Source organism: Oncorhynchus clarkii, chromosome 18 (assembly GCF_045791955.1).
Source record: "Oncorhynchus clarkii lewisi isolate Uvic-CL-2024 chromosome 18, UVic_Ocla_1.0, whole genome shotgun sequence".
NCBI lineage: Eukaryota > Metazoa > Chordata > Actinopteri > Salmoniformes > Salmonidae > Oncorhynchus > Oncorhynchus clarkii.
Genome location: NC_092164.1, coordinates 12,537,567 through 12,545,645, shown reverse-complemented (window position 1 = coordinate 12,545,645; position 8,079 = coordinate 12,537,567). Strand labels below are relative to the sequence as shown.

At 43.0% G+C, this 8,079-nt stretch overlaps 1 protein-coding gene across 1 annotated transcript in view; it reads left to right on the top strand.

Moving 5' to 3' along the window:
- The first annotated feature begins 7,670 nt into the window (after nt 1–7,670).
- The window catches only part of LOC139372445 (collagen alpha-1(VIII) chain-like), a 30,243-nt gene continuing 29,834 nt past the window's right edge, over nt 7,671–8,079 (top strand). Inside the window, exon 1 of the mRNA XM_071112160.1 lies at nt 7,671–7,735. The gene's annotated coding sequence lies outside the window, so the exon portion shown is untranslated. The remainder of the gene's footprint in view (nt 7,736–8,079) is intronic.

Genomic DNA, 8,079 nt, shown 5'->3' with positions numbered 1-8,079 from the left:
GAGGAGCGACCAGCAGCTGAACTCTTCTCACACGTGATGTATCTCCCAACGGCTGGGTCGTCTGGGTCGTAGAGGACAGACGGGAACACACAGAGTCTCTCTGCCCCAAAGCCCGGTGTGAGGAGCCCAGCGCAGGGACTAGTGTTTGGTTCTGTTTCGTACAACGTCCCACACCGGAGGTTCAACCCCGCCGCCAGCCTGCCGTACTGGAGAAAAACACAGAGCAGTAGACCAACTCAACACAAACCCACAAATGCCAGAGAGATTGATGGCAGGACAGCAAATTCAACCCGTGCCCAACTGCCAAAGCTAGTGTTAGCAAACAAGTGGTCCGACTGGTATTTCACACATTAGTCCAACCCTCGATGGTAGTGTTACCGTAGTTACCAGAGAAAGGATGAACCCTTTCTTCACGATGTCAACATTACAACCCCTCTCCTTAAGGAGAGTGGAGATTGAGGGCTTGAATACATTATTTACCTATTACAGTGAAGGAACAGGTCCTGTAATAGCCGACTAGCTTTATGGCAGAAAGTGATGTTTTGTTCTGCATCATTTGCTTTAATGACATCATACCAATTAAAGTGTAAAGACCCATCCTGTGATGATTGAGAGATCTGTTTGAACTAAATTACCCTTAAATATGTTCCATTTTTCGTAATGCTATTACAGACATAATATTAAACAGACACTGTCATGGGGAGGGACGTTAACCACACATGACCCATTGGGAGATTTCAGTCAGCTGCCACATACACAACACACACAACACAACACAACACACATGACCCATTGGGAGATTTCAGTCAGCTGCCACATACACAACACACACAACACAACACACATGACCCATTGGGAGATTTCAGTCTGCTGCCACATACACAACACACACAACACAACACAACACACATGACCCATTGGGAGATTTCAGTCTGCTGCCACATACACAACACACACAACACAACACACATGACCCATTGGGAGATTTCAGTCTGCTGCCACATACACAACACACACAACACAACACAACACACATGACCCATTGGGAGATTTCAGTCTGCTGCCACATACACAACATACACAACACAACACACACATTTATTTATTTTATTGAACCTTTATTTAACTAGGCAAGTCAGTTAAGAAACACTTCTTCTTTTCAATGACGGCCTAGGAACAGTGGGTTAACTGCCTACACATAATCCATTGGGAGATTTCAGTCAGCTGCCACACACACACACACACACACACACAACACAACACAACACAACACAACACAACACACATTATCCATTGAGAGATTTCAGTCAGCTGCCACACACACACACACACACACACACAACACAACACAACACAACACAACACAACACAACACACATTATCCATTGGGAGATTTCAGTCAGCTGCCACACACACACACACAACACAACACAACACAACACAACACACATTATCCATTGAGAGATTACAGTCTGCTGCCACACACACACACACACACACACACAACGCAACACAACACAACACAACACAACACACATTATCCATTGAGAGATTTCAGTCTGCTGCCACACACACACTTGGGAATATCACTGTCTGGGTGGATTTTCTTTCTTCTCCAGAACTCTATATAGTGTTGTTCAAACCGCCCCATTAACAATTAGGATTGAGAACATTTTGACTAAACAGACGACACGTTATGCAGGCTGCAGGTGGTTCGGTGGGGGGACATTTATAAAGAGGGAATGATATTTTCCATGTTTGTGTGCCAAAACAAAACAGGGAACGAGGAAATGCCTCTGTAGCGAGTGCTTGATATATGAATGCGTGAATAATGAACCTGTGGTAGCAGGAAACCCACAGAGAGTTTATACATTTCTCAACTCCACCGCTCGTTGAGTAATTGACTTATTTTACTAATTATAGTTGTGGGCTTTAGAAGGATAGTCGTCTCAGAGGTATGGTACAGGCTCAGTCCCGGTGGCTGGGTTACCCACATCTAACTTGTGTGTGTCATTGTCACACACTGTTGTCCAGCTCAGGTCAGTAAGGTTAATATTCTCCAACATATGTATGTCTGGGATACAGTTTTAATGTATTCATCATGGGACAAACAGGGCATACTAACCCTGCTGGAGAGCTACTGGGCATGCAGGGTTGTGTTACGGCTCTAACATACGTCATTCAGGTTCAGATGGTGTGTTAGGGCAGGGATGGAACAAAAGCCTGCACTCCCTTTTCCTGAAACCACCTCAGCAGGGTTGGCGCTCCCTCATGTTTTGCTCTGTATTGGTGACTTCACCTGTCCTTGCACCCGAGCCAAAATAGACAGAGATGTAATAACGAGGCAGACGAGGTCTGTGTCGGAACAGTTTCAACTTTCCAGAGGTCATGACGTATCTGTGCTGGAAGACCAGTTGCATATCTGGGGACCGTCCTTTCTGGTTATAGTGATAAATAGGGCCGTTCCAACACCCTCTGAAGGCTGATGTTCACATGATGAATCTGTCTCAATCTTGCACCAACTTTTTATTCATTACATTTCGTCCTTCAGAAGTGGTTCTTGAATCCTTAATTAGGTATCAAATGGCAATGAATTCCGACACGTTTTGACAACCTTATCAAAAGCTGTTCTGAAGGCCCATAAAAAACAGAGAGGAATATTTTCCAACCTAGCCTTCATTTGGCAGGGTGATGGAGTGGATGCTGTATTGAGATCTCTGGAAAAGGGGACCGTCTGCATTTTTCAGAGGAGCATGTGACTGCAGCTTTATGAAATGTTCTCACAGGCAAACGTGTCCAATCCTCGGCCAAACTCGACAGCTGTAATTCTACTAAATGGGAGTGAGTTCAGCAGTCAACCCGAACACAACTCAGCGGCGATATAACACTGCAGTAACAGAAACGATATTCAGAGTCGCACCCAGCTGCACTCTTGCGCCTCTCTCGTTCTCACTTCTTAAACTTCAGCTGACTTCCTCTGACCATGGGAACCACAGAAGACAACCATCGATCATCTCTGTAGTCTGCGGCCATCGGCCAGAATCTGAGGTCACCTGACCAAGCAGAATTTGAATAATTGACCAATTGAATCTCATTCTTGTCTTCTCCTCTTTTTCTGTTTGACTTTGCTAACGCTGCTGCAGATCAGTGTCATGGTTTACAGCCAATGGGGACTTTTCAGTTAATGAAGTGAATGTTCTGTAACTAAGGTTGCAAAGCTAGTGGTAATTTACCAAAGTTACCAGAATCTTCTGTAATTTTGGTAGTCTATGGCAATTTATGGTAACTTTGGTCACTTACGTTTCATAGCTTTTAAAAAATGTATTTTATTCATTTTTTAAATCTCTGTCCATATTGTCCTTGAGTTTCTAGTGGATAGACCACATGGTTCAAGAGGAAATAGCCTAATTAACAGTGGCATTATTTTCAGTTAGCTCTACAGCTCTTCCAACTATTGACTTTTTTCACAGCTGCCACCAGTTTGGCATCAAAAGATGTACAACAAAGACATTGACATAGTAAAGAAAATGTATGTTAAAATATATTTCATGCTGAAACCCTCAAATTAAACAACAATGGTATTAATTCGCTAAATTGATGGTTAATATTTCAGATAATGTTTTACAGCTTTGTTATTGTATCTTTTATTTAAAAATCATCTTATTTGATTATGTTATTTATTTGACATGTGATAAGGCCACACGGAGGGCCAGAAAACACCTGTGATAATTGGAATTACCCAAAAGACCCACCAGACGTCTTGTGATAAATTACATTAAAATCCTTGAAAGTTACCAAAATTCTATTCGTATTCTGATAAACTTCTAAAGTAATATACAGTACCCTCCCTTTGCAACCCCTCTGTGACTGTATATCTCAGTCAGGGCTGGGATAGTCTGTGAAAATGTAATGATGTCAAATTAACATTTTTATCTAGAACTCTCCCAATGAGACACATGGTGTATGCAGTGTTTGTGAGTGACGCAATGAACACATCTCTGCTCTGCATTAGTGTTCTGTGAAAATGGAGTGTTCTTGAACGTCCTCTCTGTTGAACCTCTGTTACGTCATAGCTGCTCTGTGACTCCTTAGAATAGCAGCAGAAACCTCGATGAACCCTACAACGTACAACCCTACAATATACTTCTTTGATATCTCAGCACTGACAGCCACACTGATGAATACATGTAGCTATTTATAATATGTACAGTATTCAAGAATGATAACATGGGAATGTAAATGTAATTGTTCAAGTTTGGTTTCGAGAAAGATCATGCATTGTATTAGACTAGCTACAGAAGATGACTTATTAATGAATGGTCCCATGTTGGGACAAATGGCCATGTCATCTCTCATCTCTCTGTCTGTGGTTGAGTGTTTAGTGCCGTGGCTGTGAATGTCTGTGTGTAACCTGGGTTGACCAGAGTGACTGGTGTGCTCGGCAGCTGCAGGGTTCAACCAGGCTCCTTGCATTAGAATGATCTGCCCCGGACCAGGGCCCAGCTGCCGGTCACGTTTGAGCTGTCGATCCAACACATTCATACTGAAACATTGCCCGTGTCTCTAACAGACAGCCTGTCAGCACCAGAGAACATGAGCTGTGTGGGTAACACAAGTCCAACGCAGCAGCAGTCTCTCTCTCTCTGTCTGTCTGTCTGTCTGTCTCTGTATGTCTGTCTGTCTGTCTGTCTGTCTGTCTGTCTGTCTGTCTGTCTGTCTGTCTGTCTGTCTCTGTCTCTGTCTCTGTCTCTGTGTCTGTCTGTCTCTCTGTCTGTAAGAACTAGTCACTGAGGATTTAAAGACAGTCAAACTAAATGATAGACCACAGATCAACATACTGTGGTGTATCAGATATTGTTGTTATCATGTACAAATGTTCACATGTTTTGATAGTTGGACTACTCCTGTAGTATGGGAGTGAGCTCAGTTGACATATTAGTCATCCCCACTAACTGCCAATGGGACAGATTAAAGGAAGTTGATCAAACAACAGGAAGCAGAGATATAATGGCATATGCATACCATATTTCTGGGGCCGCTGTTTGACATAATAACATTTTGGCCTTGAGATGGAAGCACATGCAGGTTAACTACATGGATAGGAAGTCTGGGCAGGTATGATGTTAAAGTTTCCATTCAACTGGTGGCTGTTCAATGTTTTTCCTTGAAATGTAATGGAAGATAATACGGTGTCTAATAGATCAATAGAAACAGGATGAGTGGTTCCTGCCAGACACCATAATGTGAGACAGGTGGGGCAATAGAACAAATGGACAAAAAGTGTCCAGAAAAAGGTTGATATTTGTGTGTGTGTGTGAGAGAGAGAGAGAGAGAGAGAGAGAGAGAGAGAGAGAGAGAGAGAGAGAGAGAGAGAGAGAGAGAGAGAGAGAGAGAAGCAGCACTTGAGGACAGCCTATTTGTCCTATTAGAAAGGACTTTAATGAGGAGTGTGCCTAAACTGGATGCAAGACAGATGCAGCTGCAGACAATAAAATGGGCAGTGGTTATGATAATGTTATCTAGATCAACAGGAATGGGGGGTGGTTATGATAATGTTATCTAGATCAACAGGAATGGGTGGTGGTTATGATAATGTTATCTAGATCAACAGGAATGGGGGGTGGTTATGATAATGTTATCTAGATCAACAGGAATGGGTGGTGGTTATGATAATGTTATCTAGATCAACAGGAATGGGGGGTGGTTATGATAATGTTATCTAGATCAACAGGAATGGGTGGTGGTTATGATAATGTTATCTAGATCAACAGGAATGGGGGGTGGTTATGATAATGTTTTCTAGATCAACAGGAATGGGGGGTGGTTATGATAATGTTATCTAGGTCAACAGGAATGGGTGGTGGTTATGATAATGTTATCTAGATCAACAGGAATGGGCGGTGGTTATGATAATGTTATCTAGATCAACAGGAATGGAGGTGGTTATGATAATGTTATCTAGATCAACAGGAATGGGCGGCGGTTATGATATTGTTATCTAGATCAACAGGAATGGGTGGTGGTTATGATAATGTTATCTAGATCAACAGGTTATGATAATGTTTTCTAGATAAACAGGAATGGGTGGTGGTTATGATAATGTTATCTAGATCAACAGGTTATGATAATGTTTTCTATATAAACAGGAATGGGTGGTGGTTATGATAATGTTATCTAGATCAACAGGAATGGGCTGTGATTATGATAATGTTATCTAGATCAACAGGAATGGGTGGTGGTTATGATAATGTTATCTAGATCAACAGGAATGGGTGGTGGTTATGATAATGTTTTCTAGATAAACAGGAATGTTTTCTAGATCAACAGGAATGGGCTGTGGTTATGATAATGTTTTCTAGATCAACAGGAATGGGCAGTGGTTATGATAATGTTTTCTAGATCAACAGGAATGGGCGGTGGTTATGATAATGTTTTCTAGATCAACAGGAATGGGCGGTGGTTATGATAATGTTTTCTAGATCAACAGGAATGGGCGGTGGTTAGGATAATGTTTTCTAGATCAACAGGAATGGGCGGTGGTTAGGATAATGTTTTCTAGATCAACAGGAATGGGCGGTGGTTAGGATAATGTTTTCTAGATCAACAGGAATGGCGCGGGAAGGACATGGAAAACTGCAACATTACAACACGGTTTCAATACGCCATCAAATTGAACCAGCTGTTCACTCGCTGTGTTCTGTTGATGTGAAGCTCTGCAGCAGAAGCACCACTGAGTTGTACTGTGCTAGAGATCAGCAGCCGGCCCAGTGGACAGATACTGGGAGATATAGCTCTTCTACTTCACCTAAACACCACCGGTCCACTGAACCAAACTTCTATCCGTAGGAAATCATCACGCCAAAGAATGGTTTTAACAGATAAAATCAAATGATAATCAAGGAGAAGCTCCTTATAGGAGTAGTGTTCGAGGTTGGATGTATTTCCTTTGAGTGACCTGCCATGTCTCTATGTCCATCTCTCTTCTCCCTATCCACCTCTCTTCTCTCTATCCACCTCTCTTCTCTCTATCCACCTCTCTTCTCTCTATCCACCTCTCTTCTCTCTATCCACCTCTCTTCTCTCTATCCACCTCTCTTCTCTCTATCCATCTCTCTTCTCTCTATCCACCTCTCTTCTCTCTATCCATCTATCTTCTCTGTCCAACTCTCTTCTCTCTATCCCCTTCTCTTCTTTCTATCCACCACTTTTATCTATATCCACCTCTCCTCTCCCAATCCATCTCTCTTCTCTCTATCCACCTCTCTTTTCTCTATTCACCTCTCTTGCAGTCTCTCTCCATCTCTCTTCTCTCTCCCTCTCTCTGACTCTGTATCCCTACTACTCAGGAGAATACCTCTCCACTCTCTCCCTCTCTTCTCTCTCTCTCCCCTCTCTTCTATTATCTTTCTCTCTGCCTCTTTCACACTCTCTCGGGGGCTACCTCACCTCTCCCTCTGCCCACCTTCTCTTAGGGGTACTCCTCCCCAGTAGCTCCACCCACCTGCACATAATAGCCTGTCTCCTCACCAGTAACTCCACCCACCTGAACATAAAAGCCTAGTCTCCTCCCAAGTAGCTCCACCCACCAGAACATAATAGCCTAGTCTCCTCCCCAGTAGCGCCACCCACCTGCACATAAAAGCCTAGTCCATGCTGTTTACTTCTGTTCAGGGGTCTGTATCACACTTCTGTAACTCCAGTGATAGTTCCCCTCAACAGACACACACTGAGCAAGGTAAGGACATCCTATAGGTTTCCTGGAGGAAGGTGTGGTCTGTCAGGATTAATTTGGCTGATATTATGATGATGATTTGGAGGGGTTTTGTGAACTGGGTGTTTATCAGGAGTGTATTCTCATTCTCTAGACCTGGTACCACCTGACTATTTGGTGCTTTCAATGTCTGCATTTTTCTCCTCCGGTGAGTTTGTGTGTTCTGGCAAGGGTGACGAGGGAACGGGGCGAGATTCTTTGCACGTGTCTGGGTTGTTCTGAAGGCTATGTGGTTAAAATGAGGAGAACGTTCAGCTCAAATTGTTCAGTGTTCATTGCCTGAAAAAGATCCTGCTGGAATAACCCTA